The 27,928-nt window shown below is 40.7% G+C and overlaps 1 protein-coding gene and 1 long non-coding RNA gene across 2 annotated transcripts in view; both read left to right on the top strand.

Annotated features, from left to right (window-relative positions):
- LOC101747087 (uncharacterized) overlaps window positions 1-27,928 on the top strand; it is a 172,835-nt gene that overhangs the window by 53,904 nt on the left and 91,003 nt on the right. The window lies entirely within an intron of this gene.
- LOC134199396 (uncharacterized) lies at window positions 258-26,848 on the top strand. Its single transcript, XR_009973877.1, has 2 exons — window positions 258-364; window positions 24,195-26,848. It is a non-coding gene; the product is annotated as an uncharacterized LOC134199396 (long non-coding RNA).

Below are 27,928 nucleotides of genomic sequence, written 5' to 3' on the forward strand. Positions count from 1 at the left end.
CATTTAAAATTAACATTATTATTTCTCGCCCTCACAAAGATTCTCATAATTAACGCCCCCGCAACTGGTGTAGGGAGTCCAACACTCATATAAATATTAGCCTATCCATTAAATACATGTATTTTCTACATGGATACCAAGTTTCAAGTCAATCGGATGCATGGTTTAGTAGTTATAACAGAACATCCGTAAAAACCACTGTAGATTTATATATTAGTATAGATACGCGCTTCTGGCAATACTAAACTGTGTCTTGTCTGTAATTCACTAATCGAGTTTATACGTTCTTTTCAGGTAATGTCTTCTTTTACGACCGTTGATGAGCCGAGTTGCCGCGCATGTGACTAATGCGATGAACAATAAAGTAAGTGTGTGAATAATGAACATGAAAACCCTTTAACTCGGTAATTGTGCGGTGTAGGGAGATTCAGTTGTGTTCTAAAATCATAAGAGAAATGATGCCTATTTGTTGCTTAACTTTAAGTATAGTATTTAACAAAACGCTCGTTGTGGATGAATTTAAAAATTATTTTTGTATTGTGTCCGGTTTTCGCGAGACGTAGACAAAATTAAGACTGATTTTGTGGTTAAATCTCGCGTTTTATTGTCTTTATATTATATCTAACGTTTCGAATACTTTATAGTTTTAGAGGTCACCACGGACGAATGAATTTTTTTGATAAGAAAATGCAAATAAATTTGATTTCAACGTCCATATCATTCATGTATTTCAGAGAATGCCTCGTCCGCGACCGCTCACGGCTGGAGTCCCACAAGGCTGTCCTCTCGCCGCTTCTATTTAGTTTATTCATCAACTAGCGACCCGCCCTCGCTTCGCTTCGGAAACATTAAAACACACATGAAACCAAAAAATTTAAATAAAAAATAAATAAAAAAGTAGCCTATGTTCATCAGGGACAATGTCGGGAATTTTTCAAATCGGTCCAGTAGTTTCGGAGCCTATTCGAAACAAACAAATCTTTCCTCTTTATAATATTAGTATAGACGACACTCCCCGGTCGCCGCCAACCCAGTTAACCTTACTCGCCAACGATACAACCGTTTACTATTCGAGTAGGAACAAGTCCCTAATCGCGAAGAAGCTTCAGAGCGCAGTCGTCACCCAGTGAAAAGCACAGCGATGCTATTTCAAAAGGCGAAACTCTACACGAATTTTCTCCCGAATTAGAAGGAGAAATCTCCCACCCCCGATCACCTCTTTGGCCAACCTATTCCCTGGGCCAGGAAGCTCAAGTACCTTGGAGTCACCCTGGATGCATCCATGACATTCCGCCCGCATATTAAAACAGTTCGCGACTGTGCCGGGTTTATTCTCGGCGGACTTTACCCCATGATAAGTAAGCGGAGTAAAATGTCCCTTCGGAACAAGGTGACACTTTACAAAACTTGCATAAGGCCCGTCATGACTTACGCGAGTGTGGTGTTCGCTCACGCGTTCCGCACAGACATAGACACCCTCCAATCCCTACAATCCCGCTTTTGCAGGTTAGCCGTCGGGGCTCCGTGGTTCGTGAGGAACGTTGACCTACACAACGACCTGGGCCTCGAATCAATTCGGAAATACTTGAAGTCAGTGTCGGAACAGTACTTCGATAAGGCTATGCGTCATGATAATCGCCTTATCGTTGCCGCCGCTGACTACTTCCCGAATCCTGATCATGCAGGAGCCAGTCACCGTAGACGCCCTAGACACGTCCTTACGGATTCATCAGTTCCAATAACCTTTAAATTAGACGCCTTCAGCTCTAGTACTAGGAGCAGGCTTAGGGACCCCGGTAACCGTACTCGTCGAACTCGACAAAGAGGTCGACGTGCAACCTAATCTGAGCTTCTCGCCGGATCTTCTCAGCGGGTAGCGATTCCGATCTGGTAGTAGATTCATTCGCGAAGCAGCTGCTCTTGAGTTGTTAGGTCTCCTTCGGAGGCGCTCGAGCAGCTGTTAGCAAATCCCACCCCTCCTGGCTGAGCCTTTCCTCGCCCACCTGACCTGGTGAAACTGAAAAGCCCTCCGAGCCACCAGTGCCTAATCCTTCAATCATAAAAAAAAAAGTATGCCTCTGAAACTTAATAGAACAAAAACAACTTTTATGACGCAATGTAAATAAGGCGCCCTCTGCGTTGGGCGCCATGATATGTGATCTTCGGTAGCACTTTCCCTACTCGTTGTTTACTTGCCACTCGCCTTCGTGCCGCCGGAGCGTCGCCACGCGCGATCAATATCGACCCTCACCCACTCTCATATTGAATTTTAATGAGCCGCACAAACTTAAATAACGGAGCGGGAGTTACCGAATTCCCAAAGTACGTTAAGCAAACGAAACTTTGCGCGCATTTCGAACGGATGTCTTTTAAACGTCTCTTACCCGTCAGTTCGTGCTTATCTAACACGCTTACGTTGTAAGTAGAAGCGCAGATGCTAAGTTCAAAGTTTGATACTTTACAGTTAACAACGCGGGACCACACGCTAGCGGAGCGAAGTACATCCGTATTGCCTGGAACCAATGCGTTGATCCACATTACGTTTTCAGATATGGTTTTCACCATATTTCTTGGAGCTCTGGGAATGTATATGCCTTTTTCGTGTTCCCGCATCGTTACGATCGACAATCGGGCCATAGGTTCTTCTTCCTTTGATTAGAAATAAAACACAATTTGTCGATAAAACTGTTCTCATGAGTACTTAATAATCTCGATCTATATCTTCTATTTATTTTAGTATAAATATAGATAAAACAAAGGAATTTATCTAAATTATTTACTCAAAAGAACTATTCTTTAAATGGTGCTATTAAAGATTCCAAATACGAAATGAATAATATTGCCCAATATATTGTAAGTATTTAAATTTTAGAACTAGAAATTATGTTAATAGTATGATAATTATAATTTTCACGAGATTTACCCAATAACCCTTTGACCTCGCAGAAGGCTCTATTCGGATAAAACGGGCGATAGGTTGACAACAGACGTGGAGCTTGAACTAGCGGTCAAATTAATATCGAGGGACCTCTAAAGGTCACCGTATAATATTAGCTCCACGACCGCAAACTATAAACTACTGTCCATTTTGATGTCCCAATCAAATATTCTCCGAAAGCTGTTGGTTTTATTGTTATTAAGAAACAAGTATTTACCGTTCATAGCATCACCATTGCTATTTTCGTAGTATATCTAAATGAGGTAGCCGGTATCCTATGAATACTTCCAACGTTCGATGTCATTCAGTTCCCATCGCCATTTATGTGTGTTCGGAATGGCCATATTTTCTCTTTTTTTGTGATAGAGCGGGGAATCCTCTTGACGCCACTTCTAGCGGCGGAATGTAACGTAGCACTATAGAAATCGAACTGCACTAAATCTAGTGACCCGAGCATTGGCTCCTGTCGGGTTAGAAGTGGACAAGAATTGGGTTTATTTCTAAGCTTATGTATGATTGATCAATTGGACTATTTAAGGCACATAGCTAACTGATAGACGTTACCCTGATAAACCTCCAATGACTCATTTTCTCATCTTTGAGCATCATGAGCTTGCTTCATTGCCGCACGCTTTACCGAAAGGTAATTTGAAATGTAACTTCCTACAACCCGTAAGACTCCAAGATAAATTAACTTTCCTTCAAGGAACTTGAACCACAACGTACAGAATTCTTTCGAGTGTGTGTTTGGGGAGTGAGCGACGGGAAAATACCAGAGAAGACGGTCATTTGGGATGTTTCTCGCCAGAAAGTTCAGAACTTTTCGGACCTATTTTGAACCGTGGTATCCAAACAGGCAGTTAAACGTAAATACAATGGAAATCGGCAATCACACAACCGAGTCCTTAGTTACTATTATTACACACACAAAAAATCTTTAATCCAGTTATTATATTACTAGCTTTTGACCGCGACTTCGTTCGCGTGGAATAGTTCACAAATAATGCTTTATTTTAGAACAAATTTGGTTATCATAAAAAACGTTATAGTGAGCCAACCTTAACATATAGAAATATGCTGTCGCGGACTTTTTTTTTAGATCTTTTAAAGGGGAACAATTCTGTTATACATTATTTTAGCGAAACTTTAACCGTTTGTGCAGCGCACGAAGCGGAAGTTCCCAAGCCTATAGGCTTCCTCCATGAATGGGCTATCTAAAACTGAAAGAATTTTTCAAATCGGACTAGTGGTTCCTGAGATTAGCGCGTTCAAACAAACAAACTCTTCAGCTTTATAATATTAGTATAGATAACAAACAGATTTATTTTAAAAACTTTTAAAACATAGTATTATCTTCGGTATTTCCGAGTCGTAGAAATAATAAAGGCTACTCTTACAATTTAATCTGGCGTTTTACATTCGTCGTTCGTGACCACGAAAAGTGTAAAGTATTCAAAATGTCCGAAACAGTATAGTGACAATAACCGTAAAAGCGCTTTTAATCTTTTAAAGAAACATTTCAATTTAATTACGGCCTTTATTATGTATGTAAATTATTTTATTTTATTCCAGTCATAAAATATGGCTGCGTGTTACACAGTACTAGTAGCGTTCCTGCCCTTCCGTCTCAGTAAGTACGTGCACCCCAACGAACGCACCTGTTTTTTTTTTTTTACGCCCTCCTCACTACGCAGAGGCTCTAATTGCATTATAAAAGTTATCGTACCTACCACTTTGTATTTCGCTTGATGACGTAGTATTTTCATTATGAAACGTAGAGCACCCCAATAAAGCAATGTTTCTTTCTAAACTTCATTATCTTGAGTTTTAATTTAATTCCAGACAACGTAATTCTAAATTGTATGTTCGTTTTCTTATGCTTTTAAATTGTATGTTTATTAGGTACGTATATGAATAATTAAATTACGGATTTCAGAACATTATATGGATTTTCTGTAAGCAATTTGCTTAAGCTATTTGGGTTTATTGGTTGTAAGGCAGACGACAGCGGCTTGGCTGTGCCTCTGGCATTGCTGTTGTCCATGAGCGTCAGCGATCACTCACCATCAGGTGGGCCGTATTGCTTATCTTCCAACACGGGATTAAAAAAACTTGCGAGTCCGCACGCCTTATTTCTGTCGCACAAGCAATAATGCGTTCTTGTTTGCAGAGTGGAATAGCCAGCCCGCTGAGTTTCGCGCCTAATTTTCTCAGCGGGTCGCGATTCAGATCTGGTAGTAGATTAATTCGCGAAGCTCTTGAGCTGCTAGGTCTCCTTTGGAAGCGCTCGGGAGGTGCTCGCCCACCTGTCCTGACGAAGCTGGAAAGGCCTTCAGGCCATCAGTAATCCTTCCTTCATCAAAAAAAGTGGGACAGCCGTGCTACTAACTGGACTGAGACTTAAATTTCATATTTCAAGTTGGGCGGCTTCTTCATCGCGCATGTATGATGTCTATGGGCTTCGCAAACCACTTAATATTAGGTGGATACTGAGCTCGTTCACCCATCTACCCGATACTTAATATAATTTAGGTGATCATTAGACGCAGTGTTTTTTTTTTGCATTAATATGCTTATTTGGCTTCAAGCGATCACATAATTTAAAAATAACGTTTGAGAAATTTTATAAGATATAGTTATGAAAGTTTTGGCGACATCGTGTCGCGACATGGCGTCGTCTTGTTATTAAGATAGATAATGATGATTATTTAGATGGAATGCTAACTCTTCTGTCCGCCTCATTCCAGTAAATAATATTATATATTAATGATAAAAGTAATTATAATGCGATCTTTTTTACTGGCGGTAGGGCGGTCTTGGGAGCCCGCACGGCTGTTTTTGCCATGAAGAAGACGTAAAAAAATCGATATTAAACGGTAAAAATAGTTTTAATTTAGATAATTAGTTAAATGAGTTGGAGAGCGTGTACTTTTTTGCAAGTCACAAACTTAAAAGCGCTCGAAAGTACGGGTGTTACGGGCACACTTCGATAAACCAAAAACATGATGCAAATAATGTAATAAAAATTTACCGTGTAATAGTAAAATGTAAAAGTACGTTTTCTAAAATGAGACCTGAATTAACCTGTATTGTTCTCTTGCTGGCTGTAAAGTGACTACATTCTTCAGGCGAAGCGGACTGAGTACAACGTTTAAATAATTTGTGACGCAGCGTTTTTTTTCCGCTGTCCCAACACAATCACGGTACGATGTTTTTAAATAACGCGAAAACGTCGGCAGGTTCAAAAATTGCTCTTGAAAAAAAAAAATCTGTTGAGATGTCGATACCTAAGTATAGGATTGTAGAAAACAGTGTTTGTGGTTTGAAAATCGATAGGAAAGCTTCGAGTTAGTTTGAGCTCTTATTGATGGTAGGACCTCTTGAGAGTCCGCGCGGGTAGGTACCACCACCCTGCCTATTTCTGCCGTGAAGCAATAATGCGTTTCGGTTTGAAGGGGTGGGACAGCCGTTGTAACTATACTTGAGACCTTAGAACTTATATCTCAAAGGTGGGTGGCGCATTTACGTTGTAGATGTCTATGGGCTCGAGTAACCACTTAACATCTTATCATTTAACAACAGGTGGGCTGTGAGCTCGTCCACCCATCTAACCAATAAAAAAAAAGTTTGCGATACACTCATACATTTATATATACTCGTACATACTCATTCATACATGCATACACTCATACACATACGATTATCACTCTTTTTTTGTCTGTCTATTCGTGTAAATCGGGCCTTGAGTTCGCTTGTTCGTCGACGGCAATAACAAAAAATACAATTATCCGCTTGGGATTTCCAAATAGTCTTTAATATGAATTTAACTTATTTTTATAACCGAAAGATTAAGAACGAACAAATTCTAAATACATTGTGTAAAGAAAAAGTTGCTGCCTAAGCGGGCTTGTTTAGTTACAAAGGCCAAAGTTCTAAGATGAAACTAGAACTGCTGACACATTACGAGTTTTTCGAGGTTTCGCCGTCTCGCGTATTTGTCAGCAACAATAATCGAAGAGAAAAGTTTGTGAGCCCATAGCCTCTCTAATGAGAATATATGTAGGTATGTGTGAACATACCGTGTGTGTATGTAAGAATTATGTTTTCATTGGATTTGTTTTATTACCTTCGCAAAAAGAAGAGCTTTTTTTAAAAAAAAAATACTTGAGAACATGCGAATTATATAAATTGAATTATTTTCGGAAATTAGTATTTAATAAATGTTAAACTTATCATGTATTTTAAAACTTGGTAACAAATTTAAACGATTCATAAATTCAGATTCTAAATTGTAGAATACGTGCCTTAACACGTTGACTGCCGTGTAAGCAACGGTGCCCTACGTGGGGCACTAAAGTAATTATGTCGATTTCTGTCTTCGATCTTCTTACTAAGACGCCGGAATATCTAGTAGACTCTAGGAAAGACGAATCCGAAGATACTAAGATACATACATTAAAAACAAAAAAGACAAAGTTAGGCGATTCCGGTGCATACTAACAGAAGTCGACATAATTACTTCAGTGCGCCGCGTAGGGCACCGGTGACCTACACGACAGTCAAAGGGTTAATTATATTTTGAAATTTTTGAATTGAGAAGTGAATAATTAAGACCCTCGGGCATTTCTTAATATAACAATCTTTACTATTTGAAACTTCTGATTAATATCATTTCCATTTTAAAAAATAAGCTAATTTCAAACGTAAAATAAAAAAACCTAAACGAAAAATGCAGAATGGAAAAGAGGTAAACAATAAAGATGATAACAAACACGACACAAGTAAAACGCGGTTGTATGTATTTACATTTAAATGCTATAATATGATATGGACTTGAGTGAGCCCGTAATTTGTCAACATAACAATCATTCCACTGTGGACGAGGATTTTCTACGCTTCCTATATACCATATACGTAAAACGTAATATTACCAAGAGCATTCCGGGCAACCCTTTTTTGTGTGAAGCCCACATTTTTCAACGACGAGCGAATGGTAAGCAATTTGTATAATTCGTACCATTCGTTCGCGTTCCGACTGGTTACTAACTCCGCTATCTGCACCAAATAGTCTGCTGTTGCACCATAGGCAAAATTAAAATAAGTAGAGGTCCCGCAGTAGTCGAAATTCGACTATAATTAATTGGAATTGTAAGGTTGTACTACACTATTATGATTGTAGTTTATACTTCTATAATCACAAATTTCGCCAAGACTACACTAGCTATAGAAAAATATTAATAAAGACAAACAATATTTAATCTATTCTCAACTTGACCACAGACGTCAAGAAGAAAAGTTTGACAATCAATAAATAGTATGCATGCGTGTGTGCATCATACAAGGTAGTGTGTGTAATGTTTTCTTTATTGGTTTAATGTATCTTTTATGCATTCTTTTAAAAAAAATATAAGCATTGTGCACTTCTTCTCTATATTTTCTATAAGTGTGGAAAATTTCATACTCCTCCGTCCGCGCAATTTTCGTAAAAAGGTATTCAAAGTTTTTGCTTCACGTATTAATATATAGATTTTATTTATCGTTATTTTGTGTCATTAACTCAGAGCTTGTGCCCGTAACTGGTGAACGATGACAGTGTATAAATCGGACGAAATGCAATTTGTTGCGGCGGATAAATTCGGCTCTAGATCTTTACCGTTTCAGCCGTAGCTGACGTTGATGTACTTCGCGACCCTCAATCATGCCTTTCGCTGAGCCGCGGGATTCTGTAATTGATTAAGAGAGATTTATTTGCTTACATCGATTTCAATTTGCGCAAGACAGATTTATTTCTTTTTGTCCTATCTAATTTATTGCGATGGTGCGCTTCCGAAATTAAGATGTTACAAAAATAGCAGGGTACGTTCAACCTCTTTAGTGTGTTTATTGTGGTATAAGAGATGAACAAACTCTCTATTAGGCCGGTGCGTGTGTTGAACTCCGCGTTGGTGGCGAATTCAGAAGGTTCGATGTCCGCTTTGTAGTATCACGGTGATTCGCTTTTTCCAATTGATTTCATGCTCCTTGTTCTTTTGTTGTGAAGCATTTTTCTGGGAATCGTGACTAATCAAAGTTACTCATAATTAATGTTTCATCGTCTTGCGTTTTGAATGTTTCAAAACTGTGCTTATTTAATGAAGAGCTTCGAAGTAAGCGAAACGAATGTAAACGGTCAAGTCTGAGTGTGGCAAGTGAGGTGTGTTCGAGAGAGTGGAAGCGACGGGAACGTGTTCGCGGTTGTTGGCGACTGATTAAATCTGTCAGGTGCAAGTGCAACAACATGTGGTCACCGGCGGACGACCTCCGGCGCACCGCACTACAGGCCCGACGACTCGCTCCCTCGAATCAGACGACCGTCTTTATATTATACGCTTCAATAACTCACCGCACCGAACCTCGAAAATCAAATTTAAACTCGTTGAATAAACATTTTCCAATAAATAGTCTCTGACATTTAAATTGGAACATTAAAAGCTTATACAGTAACGACTAAAATGAGCAATCAGTTCACTTAGAGCTCAAACCACAAAAGTGCTTACAATCAAAACCAGTATCGAGCAAAGGCCTTTGTGGAGTCCTTTTCTTCGTATTTTATTTTATAATTCTTATTTTTAAATCGTAGAATTATGTGCTAAGGTTTATTAAGATCAAGATGCCAATACCATACTTACGTATATTGAACTCGGGAAAAAAGGTTTTTTTTTTATCGCATAGATAGGTGGACGAGCTCACAGCCCACCTGGTGTAAAGTGGTTACTGGAGCCCATGGACATCTACAACGTAAATGCGCCACCCACTTTGAGATATAAGTTGTTAAGAGTAAGATCTCAGTATAGTTACAACGGTTGCCCACCCTTCAAACCGAAACGCATGAATGCTTCACGGCAGAAATAGGCAGGGCGGTGGTACCTACCCGCGCGGACTCACAAGAGGTCCTACCACTAGTAACAGTGATTTCTTTGCTAGATAGAATAATGCGGACAAACGTCATTTCGGAAAAATAGGAACGCACGAGAGCTATTTCGACAAGTCTAACCTAAATTTTGCTGAGTTCTCTTATTATTATTTGGTTGAAAGAAGGAGACGGCGCACGAGGGAGGGTATTTGAAAAATCCAATAAAACGGAAAGTGCGAAGTCACTACGATTCGAAATATCGCTTAATGCGGTGAGAGACAGGACAGACGCGCAAATAATTTTGGACACAATGGAAACGTCGTTAAGGAGAAGGGCGCCTTATTTGGTTCTGCGTCTGTTGTTTTCCCAGCCGTCCAAATCTATAAATATTGTGGTATTTTGGAGTACGCGGGAACTTACTGAATAGCGATGTAATTTTCTGATACTGAAAATCTAATTACATTTTGTTATTGAATTCTCCGTATCAATATACAAATACGACGCCCATACAAAAATTAATTTGAAAAAGTAAGCAATTATGTAAATAATATTATTTACTAGCTGACCCGGCAGACTTCGTAGTGCCTCAATCGATAAATAAAAGACCTAAGCTTTTGTATAAAATAAATTTAAAACAAACAAAAGGAATCCGTCCGACGGAGACCACATCAAAGGAAAAACAAAATTGTTATTTTTATTTAATTCCGAGCATTTTCATGTTTATCTACCTTTTAAATCTTCTCTGGACTTCCACAAATAATTCAAGACCAAAATTAGCCAAATCGGTCCAGCCGTTCTCGAGTTTTAGCGAGACTAACGAACAGCAACTCATTTTTATATATATAGATAGATAGATAACCGGTTATAGCAGAAGAATAATCACGAAGCGTATCATATCCGAAATCATTTAAACGCTTTACAGACGTTTTCGTGTAATACAAGTTGCAATAAATTTAAATGTAACGTAATATTTCATTTACGTGTATGGAGTTCTTGTTGGCTCGTATAAATAATGTGGAATATCTATATATTAATACGTGAAGCAAAAACGTTGTATCTCCCTTTTTACGAAAATTGAGCGGACGGAGGAGTATGAAATTTTCCATACTTATAGAGAATATAGAGAACAAGTGCACAATGCTAATATTTTTTTTAAATAATGCATAAAACATACTTTAAATCAATAAAGAAAACATTACACACACTACATACCATGTATTTGACGCACACACGCATGCATACTATTTATTGTCAAACTTTTGTTCTTGACGTCTGTGGTCAAATTGAGAATAGATTAAATATTGTTTGTCTTTGTTAATATTTTTTATAGTGTAGTCTTGGCGAAATTTGTGATTATAGAAGTATAAAACACAATCATAATAGTGTACAAACTTACAATTCCAATTAATTATAGTCGAATTTCGACTACTGCGGGACCTCCATTAAGTTAGTTATGCGAAACGAGAACGCGGACGGTTCGTGTGGTCCGTCGAATCCTTCCTAGAACGGTTATTCGTTGCACACGGGACCAGTTAAAATGTTATTAGTAACATGCGACTGCTTTTTATTTGTGTTCTACAGCATTTAAATTGATTGTGTTTAATTTACTCGGAACATACATTTACGGGTATTATATTGAGGCGTTTTAATACGTTGATTGCTATGTAGGTCACCGGTGCCCTACGTGGCGCACTTGGTGTTAAGTGGCTACTGGAGCCCATATACATCTATAACGTAAACGCGCCACCCACCTTGAGATATAAGTTCTAAGGTCTCAAGTACAGTTACAACGGCTGCCCCACCCTTCAAACCAAAACGCATTACTGCTTCACGGCAGAAATGGGCGGGGTGGTGGTACCTAACCGCGCGGACTCACAAGAGGTCTTACCACCAGTAAAATTGTGTTACTAAGCGTCTGAATTGCCTAACTTTACCTTCTTTTGTTTTTAATGTAGTCTTTTAGATCTCTTAGTATAGATTCATTCTCAGTATCTTTGGCTTCCTCTTTGTCAAAGTCTACTGAATATACCGGCGCCTCAGTAAGAAGATCGAAGAGTGTAATCGATACAATTACTTCAATGCGTCAAGTAGGGCACCAGTGACCTACGTGGTGGTCAAATGTAACCAAGTGTAATGTAGTCAAGTGTAATTAACGTCTATTTGTCGGGTATTGTTCGTGATTCCTGCGACGTAAGTTATCTTTTATTTTCAGATATTTATTTCTGTGGGCTGGACAAATTCAGGGCTAAATTGCCTTAACATGTTCTTGTTGCAAATCCAACTTAGGAGATGAGGCCGAAGTCTCAATTGAATTGTATACCGGCTGTCAGACCCTTTAAATCGGTACGTATCCAGAGTTTCAATAAAGACACAGATGACATTCAATTTGCAACCCTAAATCATAACATATATTGGATTCCAATTTGTTTGAATCGAGCGCACCAGCCGGCTGCATATTTATGAGGGGTCCGTGCAAGTTTCTCGCGAGAAGAATATTACAAGTGAAGTAAACTCCGCGGGTGTATTCGGGGAGTCTCATATGCATACTTTGTAAAAAAAAATATATTTTGCGAAAGCGCGAACATAAAATCGTGGATCGGTCCCTGGCGGCCTCGTGTTCTAGCGTAAACTTACTACATACTTCATAAAAATTGTATGCCTTGTCCAACTTGATGTATTAGTATTCTGCTTTACTTGGACTTAAAAAAACTTATGTTGGCGTACTAAAAAAATAACAATACATAGTTATTGTTTTGCTTAAAATTGAATGTGTTAATGAAGTTTATTGTAATGCTTCTCCTCTCGCTGGTTAACTATAATTGTCATCCGCCACAGTATTTTCTCGTTTTTATTCAAAACATTCAAAAAATCATTTAATTGTTTATATGGCTAATTGAATCGTTAGACAAAAAAAAAACATCAAATGTTTGTAAAAACAAACGGATACAAAACTGCCTTTAACAATGATAGGTGTGGTGTGTGTTTCGTGGAACGTTATGAAATAAATCGCAACTCAATGCTAATCAAAACGCAAACACGCTGCAAAAATGCGTGTTCGTTGTGAAATATATCATTTATTTACAACATAAACCTGTAATAGAAGTATGCCGTTAAATTAAAGATATACTTGCCACATTTAAAGTTTATGAATTTAAAAAAAAACACGTTTTAATAGCACAGTGGCACTCGGGAACTGCCGCGGTAAAGCTATTGCATAGCATTTTTATCAACTTATGCAATTATAATTAGACAATGATAATTTAATATTAAAACAATAATAAAACAAGACCACGCTATATTAAAAATTAATAAAAGCAAAACCTTAACTGTCCCCTTCACACTCATAAGCTAGACCGCGCGAGAGAGAGAGATGGGCAGATATTCACAAGCTTATTCACAAACAATACACAAGCGCAACGTGTGAATGTGTTAAACGCGAGTTACATGGTAGGCGGAGTGAGGAGTGTAAGGTTTTTTTCGTTACGGAATTTCATGAATTCGGTCGCCGCGCTCAAGGCCCGCGATAAAAGCTATGCAATAGCTTAATAATAAATTTGTTTTCATCCTGATGGTCGTGGAGGATATTAGACTAAAGTAAAATTAATGTATTGTCATCAACCCTGGAGCAAATTACTGTACGAGTGCAAATTTAATTTAATAATTAATCGTATCTCTAAGCTGTTAAAAATTACACAGAACCGTCCGTTACAAACAGATACAGTTTAAGTTACATATAAGTTGTAATAAAAGCGCCTTAAAGATAGAAATGTAAATATTACCGAAGAAAACACCGTTTTGTTTTGTGTCTGTATCAGTTGTTTCTCTTCGTAATTACCATCATTTATCTTTCGAAAATATAGTCTAGACTATCCATTAACCTGCGATGGATGTCGCGAAGAAACTGATTTATTTTAAAAGATCTAGTCTAGCATTTTATTATATAGCCTCGAAATATCCACCCGCCTTATCGGTCGTTTTCGTGCTTTGGGTTTTTTTAATTTTTTTAATTGCTTAGATGGTTGGACGAGCTCACAGCCCACCTGGTTTTAAGTGGTTACTGGATCCCATAGACATCTACTACGTAAATGTGCCACCCACCTTGAGATATAAGTTCTAAGGTCTCAGTATAGTTACCACGGCTGCCCCACCCTTCAAACCGAAACGCATTACTGCTTCACGGCAGAAATAGGCAGGGTGGTGGTACCTACCCGCGCGGAATCACAAGAGGTCCTACCACCAGTAAACATTCCGCAAAGGTCCCTAAAGGATATTTTGATAACATGCTACATGTTTTCTCTCAGTTGTTTTTCACTTCTGGCTTAAACTAAGGCGCAACAACGTGCATACATCCGAGACACGGGTTCGTTCACACGCACTCCCACGCGCGGTCCACGTTCGCACTCAGGACTGTACTTGACGCTATTCAATTATTCATAAGGACGGACACAGTTGCTTACCTCTTGATTATAGACTACGAACATACTAAATGCATGTTATATACGACGCGTGATTCTGTCGATACGTTTCAAAATAAAAATGGTAAACAACAAATACCTGTTTAATTTAGTTTTGTTTTCCGTTTCGTGAGTACCTACTACATTTATTTTTTATTTTTTTATTGTTTAGATGGGTGGACTAGCTCACAGCCCACCTGATGTTAAGTGGCTACTGGAGCCCATACGCCACCCACCTTGAGATATAAGTTCTAAGGTCTCAAGTATAGTTACAACGGCTGCCCCACTCTTCAAACCGAAACGTATTACTGCTTCACGGCAGAAATAGGCTGGATGGTGTTACCTACCTGCGCGGACTCACAAGAGGTCCTACCACCAGTAAATACATAAATCATGCAAATCAATCATCATTTATATAGTACTTTAAATGGCATTAAAAAAAGAAGGAAAGAGCCTAAAAGGTCTACGTTCTGTGTTCATACATTTAATAGATTGCCTTGTCTGTTGTTGAGATCACGCGGCTCTCTCGCGAGTCGCCATCAATCACTCGCCACCGACCGTCGCGAAACAATACCACATTAACGCGAATACCGTTATGTCATGCTGTGTAACATCGCTACATTTATTGAATGTCGAGCCTCTGACTCTCGTGAAATTGAAAGTAAACCCCGTTCATACAGTGACCACAGACAACTTTTCTCTGCAACTAATTTCTGTCAATCATTGAACATAACGTGTACTATTTTATTGGATAACTTTTGGGACAGCATTCAACTGTTGTGTTCCTAACGGAGAGCTCTAGTGGGCTGAACTTACATCCTCCGTAGCAAATAGGACGTGCGTCCTGTAAAACAATGTATTTACTATCCCATGGATACACAAACTGGAAATAATTAAAATACTCAATTATCGTCGAAGAAGACTGCTGTAATATTGACGATAAGTAACATTGATATTTATCAATTTACTTGAAATGTGTGTATGGTTCATATCGGGATGTGAATGATGAGATTGTGTTAATTGTGATTCCTCAAGATAGAGGAAGCGAGGGGAGGCCTGTTTCACATGACGAACATAAAGGATCTTTTTTTTTACCTTATCTGATGGTGTAGAGAGGCCATGTCAGCGTTGCCGGGCTAGTAGGTGAGCTCACGGGGAGGATCAAACCTGACAATGTTGCTAACACGAACCCTAGCAAGAGCCGTGTTTCGCAGGATCTACTACCGGATCGGAAACGCGACCCATTGAGAAGATCCGGCGAGAAACTCACTGGGCTGTGTGGGTTAAGTTACTCGCCGAGCCCTTCGTCGCAAGCGACGTGTTCGACGAAAACGATGGCCAGTTAAAGCATCTGAAATTAACAGTAATCTATCGAAGGTTCAAATAAAATGTCACGTTTCTCTATAACATTTCAGAACGGAGAAGGCACAAGAAAGCACAACACCGTATATAATCAAGCTAATAATTTCGGCGCGTTATCTAATATAACTTTAGTGAGCATCGACGTAAAAAGGAAGGTTGTTTATCCTATATGGGCCGTTGCTTCCACAACGACCACGATAAAGCCACCACGATTTATCACTGTCGATATTAGGCTATTGACGAGCTGACGTCATCGATCTAGGGTGCGGTGACGTCGAAACGTCTACACTCCAAGGGAACTATGATGTACGATGGTTTTCTTTGAACTTGAAGCAGTGCGTTTCTAATTTTGTGATTCGAAAATCTCGCCCTCCGCGAATGGAATGTTGAAATATAATTTGAATTATTGGTTGTGCGTTGTCAGCTTATAATAACACCGCCCCCCAATTTCTTCATGTAGATGTTGTAAGGAGATTAAGGAATTCACCGTGGCTGAATAAGTAGCGGCCTTTTCTGCGTTTTTTATCCCTTTACGGATACCCGGTCGAGGGAGATAACAAGCCGGGTTATGTTGCATTCTGGCGCCTCCAGAGAAGAAGAGGGAGAAGAGAATCACCGAGGTCCTCCTTTTCCTCCAATTCCTCCCAGGAGACTACGCCTTGAGAAACCAGCGTACTACGATCGCAAACTGTCATTTATTGGTGGTAGCGCGTATAGAAAGGCCGCACGGTTACGTACTACCACTATGCCTATTTCGCCCACGAAGCAGTCAAGCGTTCGATCTAAAGGGTGCGACAGCTGTTATACAATACAACGAAGACTGTCGACCTCATGTTTCAAGGTGGGCGTGGCCACATCCACTCGGATTAAAATATGTGTCTTTGAAAAATATGATACTTGACGACCGAATGACTCAAAGAGCATTTTTATAAGCCTTCCAGTATTTTATAGGATTCAGTCGCAGCACAAAGGCTAGTGCTACCGTAAGATTTTATTGGCTCTACAGAGAAGTCCGGACCGTAGCTCAAAGCGCCACGGCTCAGGTACTACAAAGAAAAAGGAATTTACTTCATTTAGGTAGCTCTGAGGTGCTCCGCGAGGACGCGGCGGTCGTGATCTTTGATGTGTAGTATTATTGAAACTACTCTAGTACATTTAAGGAAAAATAATTTTGAAATGAGAGTAAGTAAACGTTTTGTTGGAATTAACTTTAACAAAATTGGACGGGGTGAAGTAAGTTGCTAATCTATATATCTCTATATATAAAAATGAATTGCTGTTCGTTAGTCTCGCTAAAACTCGAGAACGGCTAAACCGATTTGGCTAATTTTGGTCTTGAATTATTTGTGGAAGTCCAGAGAAGGTTTGAAAGGTAGATAAATATGACAGTACTCGGAATTAAATAAAAAGAACAATTTTGTTTTTCCTTTGGTGTGTGTCCTCCGTCGGACGGATTCCTTTTGTTTGTTTTAGGTTTATTTTATACAAAAGTTTAGGTCTTTTATTTATCGAATTAGGCACTACGTAGTCTGCCGGGTCAGCTAGTGAAGAATAAACGTGATGTTCCTGAACTTTAGACGTTATGGTGATTTTTATATCTTTGTTCGATCTTTTTGAAAGCATGTATAAAAGTATGCCTACTAGCTCTCATTTACTTAAAACATTTTTTTGTTATTGCCCTTGTAGACAAACGAGTAAACGGCTTATCTGATCCTGAGTGTTTCCCGTCGCTCAGAGATGTCAGCAATGCTAGGGGTATAGCCAAGCCGTTACCAACATTCAGAACTCAAAACTCACCCTGGTGCAAAAGGGTAAGAAGCGTGCCGCGGAGTCTCGAGCTCCCGCGGCCGCTAAAATTAGCAAAGCCGCGAACGCGTCGCGCCCCCGCCCTCAGACTCCCGTTGCGCCTCCAGCCCGTGCCACTCCGTCGCCGCGTCCGGTGGCACAAAATAAAGCCCAGACCCCTCCCCCGGTAATCCTTCAAGAGAAGGCAGCTTGGGAACGAGTTTCTCTGGCCCTTAAGGCCAAAAATATCAATTTTACGAATGCCCGTAACCTCGCGAACGGCATTCAAATTAAGGTTCGAACATCCGACGACCATAGGGCCCTCTCTTCTTACCTCCGTAAGGAGCGTATAAGTTTCCACACATATACGCTCCAGGAGGAGCGCGAACTCCGTGCCGTTATACGTGGCATCCCTAAAGAGTTGGATGCCGAGCTCGTCAAGGCCGACCTTCTCGAACAAGGCCTACCGGTTAACTCCGTACACCGCATGCACACAGGCCGCGGAAGGGAGCCATATAATATGGTTCTCGTCGCCCTCCAGCCTACCCCCGAGGGTAAGCAAATATTCAACATCCGAACGGTCTGTAGCCTTTCCGGAATCGCAGTCGAAACCCCACACAAGAAAGGCACACCTAGCCAGTGCCATAACTGCCAATTATACGGGCATTCTTCCCGTAACTGTCACGCGCGCCCCCGATGCGTCAAGTGCTTAGGCGATCACGCCACGGCCCTATGCACTCGCGATCAAAAAACCGCGAAAGAACCGCCTAGCTGCGTCCTGTGTCGAACACAGGGTCACCCCGCAAATTACCGCGGATGCCCCCGAGCCCCGAAAATAAATCGCCGCGTCGCCCGCCAAAACCGCCTCCGAGCTTCCGGCCCAGACATCAAAGCCTCGGCACCCTCTGTGTCGCAGGCTAAGCCAGCGTTCGTTCCGGCGCCGGTGCCCAGTGTCTCGGCCTGGGCGAAACCGCTGCCGTACATGAACACGGCTACAACTCCCTCCTCCGCGATTCGTCCCGCCCCCGCGACTCGTCCCTCTCCCGCGACTTGCCCTCCGACCGCGTCCGACAATCTCGCTTTAGCGATCGACTTCTTTCAGTCGATCAACTTTGAGCGCGTTAACGCTTTGGGCGACGCCATTCGCTCTGCCTCCACTGCACAACACTTTATCGCCGTTGTGCAAGAATACGCCGACGTATACGCGTCATTAAATACGTACGTCCTCCCCTCACTCCGCCGGTAATCAATGGCGTATATAAGTAGAATAAAGCCCCTATCCGTAACGATAGGATTTTTTAACGCTTACGGTCTCGCAAATCAGCGTGATCAGGTTTCTGACTTTTTGCGTGACCATCAAATTGATATCTTTTTAGTGCAGGAGACCCTACTTAAGCCCGCGCGCCGTGACCCTAAAATCGCGAACTATAACATGGTCAGGAACGACAGGCTCTCTGCTCGTGGTGGTGGTACCGTCATTTACTATAGAAGAGCCCTGCATTGCGTCCCACTCGATCCTCCCGCGCTCGCTAATATCGAAGCATCAGTGTGCCGAATCTCACTGACGGGACACGCGCCGATCGTTATCGCGTCCGTTTATCTTCCACCGGATAAGATCGTTCTAAGCAGTGATATCGAGGCGCTGCTCGGCATGGGGAGCTCTGTCATTCTGGCGGGCGACCTAAATTGTAAACACATTAGGTGGAACTCACACACCACAACCCCGAATGGCAGGCGGCTTGACGCGTTAGTCGATAATCTCGCCTTCGATATCGTCGCTCCGCTAATCCCGACTCACTACCCGCTAAATATCGCGCATCGCCCGGATATACTCGACATAGCGTTATTAAAAAACGTAACTCTGCGCTTACACTCGATCGAAGTAGTTTCAGAGTTAGATTCAGACCACCGTCCCGTCGTTATGAAGCTCGGTCGCGCTCCCGATTCCGTTCCCGTCACGAGGACTGTGGTGGATTGGCACACGCTGGGCATCAGCCTGGCTGAATCTGATCCACCATCGCTACCGTTTAGCCCGGACTCTACCCCGTCTCCTCAGGATACCGCTGAAGCCATAGACATCTTAACGTCACACATCACCTCGACATTAGATAGGTCATCGAAACAAGTTGTAGCGGAGGACTTCCTTCACCGCTTCAAATTGTCCGACGATATTAGGGAACTCCTTAGAGCTAAGAACGCCTCGATACGCGCCTACGACAGGTATCCTACCGCGGAAAATCGTATTCGAATGCGTGCCCTACAACGCGACGTAAAGTCTCGCATCGCCGAAGTCCGAGATGCCAGATGGTCTGATTTCTTAGAAGGACTCGCGCCCTCCCAAAGGTCTTACTACCGCTTAGCTCGTACTCTCAAATCGGATACGGTAGTAACTATGCCCCCCCTCGTAGGCCCCTCAGGCCGACTCACGGCGTTCGATGATGACGAAAAAGCAGAGCTGCTGGCCGATACATTGCAAACCCAGTGCACGCCCAGCACTCAATCCGTGGACCCTGTGCATGTAGAATTAGTAGACAGTGAGGTAGAACGCAGAGCCTCCTTGCCACCCTCTGATGTGTTACCACCCGTCACCCTGATGGAAGTTAAAGACTTGATCAAAGACCTACGTCCTCGCAAGGCTCCCGGTTCCGACGGTATATCCAACCGCGTTATTAAACTTCTACCCGTCCAACTCATCGTGATGTTGGCATCTATTTTCAATGCCGCTATGGCGAACTGTATCTTTCCCGCGGTGTGGAAAGAAGCGGACGTTATCGGCATACATAAACCCGGTAAACCAAAAAATCATCCGACGAGCTACCGCCCGATTAGCCTCCTCATGTCTCTAGGCAAACTGTATGAGCGTCTGCTCTACAAACGCCTCAGAGACTTCGTCTCATCCAAGGGCATTCTCATCGATGAACAATTCGGATTCCGTACAAATCACTCATGCGTTCAACAGGTGCACCGCCTCACGGAGCACATTCTTGTGGGGCTTAATCGACCAAAACCGTTATACACGGGAGCTCTCTTCTTCGACGTCGCAAAAGCGTTCGACAAAGTCTGGCACAACGGTTTGATTTTCAAACTATTCAACATGGGTGTGCCGGATAGTCTCGTGCTCATCATACGGGACTTCTTGTCGAACCGCTCTTTTCGATATCGAGTCGAGGGAACCCGCTCCTCCCCACGACCTCTCACAGCTGGTGTCCCGCAAGGCTCTGTCCTCTCACCCCTCCTATTTAGCTTATTCGTTAACGATATTCCCCGGTCGCCGCCGACCCATTTAGCTTTATTCGCCGACGACACGACTGTTTACTATTCCAGTAGAAACAAGTCCCTAATCGCGAAGAAGCTTCAGAGCGCAGCCCTAGCCCTAGGACAGTGGTTCCGAAAATGGCGCATAGACATCAACCCAGCGAAAAGTACTGCGGTGCTCTTTCAGAGGGGAAGCTCCACACGGATTTCCTCCCGTATTAGGAGGAGGAATCTCACACCCCCGATTACTCTCTTTAGTCAATCCATACCCTGGGCCAGGAAGGTCAAGTACCTGGGCGTTACCCTGGATGCATCGATGACATTCCGCCCGCATATAAAATCAGTCCGTGACCGTGCCGCGTTTATTCTCGGTAGACTCTACCCCATGATTTGTAAGCGGAGTAAAATGTCCCTTCGGAACAAGGTGACACTTTACAAAACTTGCATAAGGCCCGTCATGACTTACGCGAGTGTGGTGTTCGCTCACGCGGCCCGCACGCACATAGACACCCTTCAATCTCTACAATCCCGCTTTTGCAGGTTAGCCGTCGGAGCTCCGTGGTTCGTGAGGAACGTTGACCTACACGACGACCTGGGCCTCGAATCTATACAGAAATACATGAAGTCAGCGTCGGAACGGTACTTCGATAAGGCTATGCGTCATGATAATCGCCTTATCGTAGCCGCCGCTGACTACTCCCCGAATCCTGATCATGCAGGAGCCAGTCACCGTCGACGCCCTAGACACGTCCTTACGGATCCATCAGATCCAATAACCTTCGCACTAGACGCCTTCAGCTCTAGGAGCAGGCTTAGGGACCTCGGTAACCGTACTCGTCGAACTCGACAAAGAGTTCGCCGTGCAACCTAACCCATGAATCAGCTCGCTGAGTTTCTCGCCGGATCTTCTCAGCGGGTCGCGATTCCGATCCGGTAGTAGATTCATTCGCGAAGCAGCTGCTCTTGAGCTGTTAGGTCTCCTTCGGAGGCGCTCGGGTAGCTGTTAGCAAATCCCACCCCTCCTGGCTGAGCCTTTGCTCGCCCACCTGTCCTGGTGAAACTGGAAAGGCCTCCGGGCCACCAGTAATCATTCAATCATAAAAAAAAAAAAAAAAAAACTCAAAACTTTATTTGAATCCCTCGTCTAATACGTTTTTAACGTAAATTGTTCATTTACGTCGATGTAGTTTTACTCGATTCGATAATTTGACTTTTTGAACAAAATAATTCGAAATGTTATTCAATAATATGTGAGTTTTTTTATAAAGTTACAAGTTCACAGGCAGACTTTTTGTCGATCTACTAATAAGTGGTTACCTGATCACATAAACAATACGAATGACGTCATCTATATTGAGACAAGAGTTCAAAGTTACAATTTCGCTACAGGTATAAGGCATAATCTATATATATATCTAATCTATATATATTACTAGCTGTACTCGCCCGCTTCGCTGGGCATTTAAAATTAACATTATTCTTTATTGTCATTATAATTAGGGAGTACAACACTCGTATAAATATTAGGCTATCCATTAAGTACATGTATTTTCTACATGGATACCAAGTTTCAAGTCAATCGAATGCATGGTTCAGTAGTTATAACGGAACCTCCGTAAAAACCACTGTAGATTTATATATTAATATAGATTACTACGAGTATACTATATATACTCACCTTTTAAACCGAAACGCATGACTTCTGCGCGGATGTAATATGTTACATGGTTATAACTACTGGCCTGTCTGAACGCTGATGACAAATGATACGTCATCCCGACAGAGGTTTCCAGCTATACATATCTTTTTAATAGTCTGACTTGTATTTATATGGCCATCTCGTTTTCTAACGGAGAATTATTAATACTAGAGGTCCCGCAGTAGTCGAAATTCGACTATTTAATTGGAATTGTAAGTTTGTACACTATTATCATTGTATTTTATACTTCTATAATCACAAATTTCGCCAAGACTACACTATAAAAATATTAACAAAGACAAACAATATTTAATCTACATATTTTCAATTTGACAACAGACGTCAAGAACAAAAGTTTGACAATAAATAGTATGCATGCGTGTGTGCGTCAAATACGTAGTATGTAGTGTGTGTAATGTTTTCTTTATTGATTTAAAGTATCTTTTATGCATTATTTAAAAAATATTAGCATTTTGCACTTCTTCTCTATATTGTCTATAAGTGTGGAAAATTTCATACTCCTTCGTGTGCGCAATTTTCGTAAAAAGGGATACAAAAGTTTTTGCTTCACGTATTAATATATAGATAAAAGTATTTCTCTTCTTAAATACTATAAATGTATTTTTTCTAGTAAAAGACGAAACCACAAAAAGTTACAGCTTCAATTGATACGTTTATGTTCGTTCTACGGGATAATAAATTTCAAGTGAATTGATCTTAACGCTTTCAAAAGCGAAATTTATTAACGTTATAAGAGAAGATGTAACGACCAGACAAAGGAATGAATCGAAATATCACTTATTGAGACGCGATTGAAGTGTTTTCGCGGAATAATTGCACAATCAATGCTCCGAAACGTTCGTTCGAGCTATATTTTTCGTCTTTGAAAGATTTCAAAACGTAAATTTAATTGGGCCGCCTAATACGTTTGTATTTGAAAAGAAAAAAACAACAATAACGAGGAACTTGTACGAAATATCCAGCATGACTAGTTTTTCTTGTGTCGTCGGCACTGAATTGACCATATCATTACTTGAAGTCGTCGTGGCCTAAAGGATAAGATCCGGTGCATTCGTGTTGAGCGATGCAACGGTGTTCGAATCCCTGGCGGGTACCAATTTTTCTAATGAATTACGTACCTACTCAACAAATGTTCACGATTAACTTTCACGGTGAAGGTATAACATCGTGTAATAAAAATGAAACCCCCAAAATTATAATTTGCGTAATTACTGGTGGTAGGACCTCTTGTGAATCCGCGCGGGTGGGTACCACCGCCCTGCCTATATCTGCCGTGAAGCCATAATGCGTTTCGGTTTGAAGGGTGGGGCAGCCGTTGTAACTATAATGAGATCTTAGAACTTATATCTCAAGGTGGATGGCGCATTTGCATTGTACAGTGCAGTAACCACTTAACACCAGGTGGGCTGTGAGCTCGTCCACCCATCTAAGAAATAAAAAAAATTAAAAATATATATTCAACTTATAACCTAATGACTGTTAATTATAGCCCTCTTCGGAAATATAAGGTTTAGCCGAAAACGTAAATGCCGCGCCATCCACTTTGAAACATCAATTTTAAGTTCAGTTTTTACAGAACGTCAGTAGAACGGCTGCTCCAGCCTTCAAACCGAAATGCATTATGACTTCACAGCAGATATAGGAAGGGCGGTGGTACCTATCTGGTATCAAACCTTACCGCCTTACCACCAGTAAACGTGTCTTTACTATTTTGATAAAACTAATTGATTGTTCAACCTCAAGTTCACCAATAAGGAAGTTATTAACCTAAATCTCCTTTTGTTTCAGGTAAAGTTAACCTAGAGCCGAACTGGAACTGTGGATTCAACTTGAAATTAAATCAGCCTTGCTCGACATGGAAACTCTGAAACGGTAGCCACAATGGCGAGAAGACCTTTAAACCAACACCAGGCTCTTAGTTTGCACTTTAAGATAAATCATATTTACGCAGAGATACCACGGTCCAGACCTAACACTTTTCCAGTAATCAATGTCCGATCCGGTCCGTTTTCAGCAATATTTCCTTTACGTATGGTAAAACTATAATTAACTCTCGCCCATGCTGTTCTCGGAGCCCTTTGAAATGCCTTCTTCCAAACGAAGCTAAACAAGTCTACGTCTGACTTTACTGGTGGTAGGACCTCTTGTGAGTCCGCACGGGTAGGTACCACCACCCTGCCTATTTCTACCGTGAAGCAGTAATGCGTTTCGGTTTGAAGGGTGGGGCAGCCGTTGTAAGTATACTGAGACCTTAGAACTTATATCTCATGGTGGGTGGCGCATTTACGTTGTAGATGTCTATGGGCTCCAGTTACCACTTAACACCAGGTGGGCTGTGAGGTCGTCCACCCATCTAAGAAAAATAAATAAATAAAAAGACAGAAGCGCAACTTATAGCATCGCCGGTGCCCTGTTAATAACCAACTATCATCAGAGTTCAAAATTATCCCAATATCTTAAACAAATGCGATTTAATCCGCGGCCCGCCACACTAATAGTCGTCACGATCATAACATTCCCAACACAAAGAGATTTTGGGAGTCTGAAAAACACGACAGCAGTATCAGTTCCCAAGATAAGTCCAATGTGATGGATAAGTCGACCGTTCCTTTTAATTGTAAGGGCTCCATCATTTATATTGGTGTCGTTTAATCCGGGTAAGGATCTGTGGCCGGACGATGCGTGATACGGACGTTTTCAGAGAATCTTAAAATAAATGTTTGATTATGTTGTTGTTAATAATTGTAGGAACGTTTTGTTTATTTTAAATTGGTGGACATTTATGCTGTGGAAATTAGTTTGTACTTTATTATATGCACATAGGTAATGACAGAGTACTAGAGTCATGACGCTTGGAAAACGTAGAACAAGGGAGCACATTCCCAAGCCAAATAATACTAGATAGAAATGGTCATTGGAAACACACAATGGAGGAACGTAATGATGCCAAGTAGTAGGGATAGGGTTTGTCAGAGATGAGACGGAATAATTTCAAACAAATCTTTAGAGCACTTCCCATAGAACAAACAGTATGGAACAAAGAGAGATCCAAAATCCGTCTGTTAGACCAGGTCTTTTTAATAAAAACCGCTTAACGAATGGCAATTATCGCAGTAAAGAGAATCTAAAATCGTTATAAAATATGTAGATGATTACAGTTCAGCTTATAAATATTAATAAAACAAATGGAAATGTTGCTCAATTGATATTAAACCCACTTTTCTATGTAGTAAACGAAGCCGTCCACTTATTATGTTAACAGACGAGGTATCGTAACATATTTATGGATGTATTTGTTTAGGACGAACCGTACGCTCCTAAATATTAAAAGCGAATGATAATTAAAAATATATATAACGTCTATATCATCTTACATGTTTTATTACCTTCGAAACGCTCGTAACCTCTATCGTTTCATGTATGGTTTTGTTAATTAGATATTCCTAGTTTGTTGAAATTTCATTTTCGTTTAAAACATTATACGGATGGGTGTTCATCGTTCAAAGGGAGTAATGTAATATATATTGTGTATTGTTGTCTTTAAAGACCTTGAATAGATAATCCTTCGTGCAATCTATTATGTTTAGAAAGAAATAATTAAAATGAAACCTCAATTCAACGGAATTTACGTGTCACGTGTCAAAATCGAACAGTTTATTTTTATAATTATTGGGCCATGCTGAGATATGACGCTGATGGTTACCCTTAATTGCTCTGCCACGAATCAACATTTATCTCATACCTCAAAGCTGTTAAAGACATGATCATTAAGATGTATATAGTGCCGCTAGCTTTTTTACACTAGTCGTTGGAACTGTGAGCTCGTTCGCCTATAAAAATGCAAATAAATCAAACTAAAAAAGTTACGAATAAGTTTGGGAATTTAGCAATAAAATCGTGTTCTTCTTCTTCTTGCCCTCGTCATACTGAGTGGGATCGGCATGTACTCTTTTTCATTTGGACCTGCGTGATCTGTGCACTCACGCTTATCTTCTTTCATATAGCCATTCAAGTTATAAACAATTTAATATATAAGTGTTATAATAAAATGATACTCTGTACAATAAAGAGGTCGATGGGCTGTCTTAAGCTCGCCTAGACGGCGCCTCCAATTCGTACCCTCAGAGTCCCCGCATCAGCGTGGGTTGGGAAGTGCTGTCACCCGTAACTTGTAGCTGTAGACCATCTTGCTCGACGTCTTCTTGTGTCTCCCTCACCAGTTCCTGAGTGAATACGCTCAAGGATTAAACAATATGTACAAATGGCGATATATCTAAAATTGGATACTAAACAAAATAAATAGTAATAGTGGTCACCGTCGCTCATGAGCCTATGCCAGGGGCAGAACCAAACCACGGCTTACTGCCAACATGAACTTTGAATCCAAAATTGTTCAATCGCTAGGATATTTTTTTGCTTTTAAATAAACATAATCCATTAAATATCCATAGTTTTATTCACATTGAATATAAGCCAACAAAGTCCTAGCTGAGAGCTCGGATTAGTTCGGTTTTCGCGATAATTATGATGTATATGGCTACTGTTGGAGTCAATAAATTATTAGTTACACGCAGACTACTTTATCATACTTGTAGTTCATAAATCATAAAATATCATAATTGTAATGAAATTTTCTGTTCGTACAATTATTTTAGCTAAACACGAATACTTACTTCATTTAGATATAGAGTATCATAGAATTAGTGTGCTGTAAATAATATTGTGTTCTCTTCATTAAAAATTATTTTCTACACCATTTTTATATAGAGAAGCATCATCTTTATTCGAAATAATCGTCTGTAGTCTTCATGTTTACTACTTGTATTATAAATTGCCAACTTTATGAGGACCGAAGTCTGTGTTTTTATTACTTTTTATGGACAAACTACTGGAGGGATTTTAATGAAACTTCAGAATCTAATAGCTTATACAAGCTAAAATATATCATAGGTGGCGATAGGCACTGTGGAACGTGATCACGTTTTACTAAGATATACATCCAATGCTAATCGATCTACTGAATGACATGTAGGGGATAACGACAAAGGTCTTTCACCGTGCGAATGAAATTGCTCGGTACACCTACGGTCCAAATATTGTTGTTGAGAACTTGTATTTAAGCAAGCTTATCTTCAAAATGTCGTAAGCGAGATTCAGGCATCTGACAAATATCTTGTGTTGTATGATAGCTACCGCTACAGACATTTTAGAGTTTCAATGGCTGATAATCGTCATCGCAACTGAATCCTTAACGAAACGTAGCTACAAAACTGTCTCCCTACCATTACTGCATTACATCTATATCTTGACATAAATTCGTGTGGGATGTTAACTATAACATACCTCGGATATCAAAATAATATTCGGTAGGTTTACACTGTGTAACAAAATACATGTTTTATCACGGACTTAAGTTCTTTTAATCCTGCCTTTTATAGCACCCGACCAACATTTCAAAGTATGGAATTTCTTTTTTTTTTTCTCTAGACGATAATTTAATTTTCTGCTCGCCTACTCCTAAC

The sequence above is a fragment of the Bombyx mori genome, chromosome 9 (genome assembly GCF_030269925.1).
Source record: "Bombyx mori chromosome 9, ASM3026992v2".
Taxonomy (NCBI): domain Eukaryota; kingdom Metazoa; phylum Arthropoda; class Insecta; order Lepidoptera; family Bombycidae; genus Bombyx; species Bombyx mori.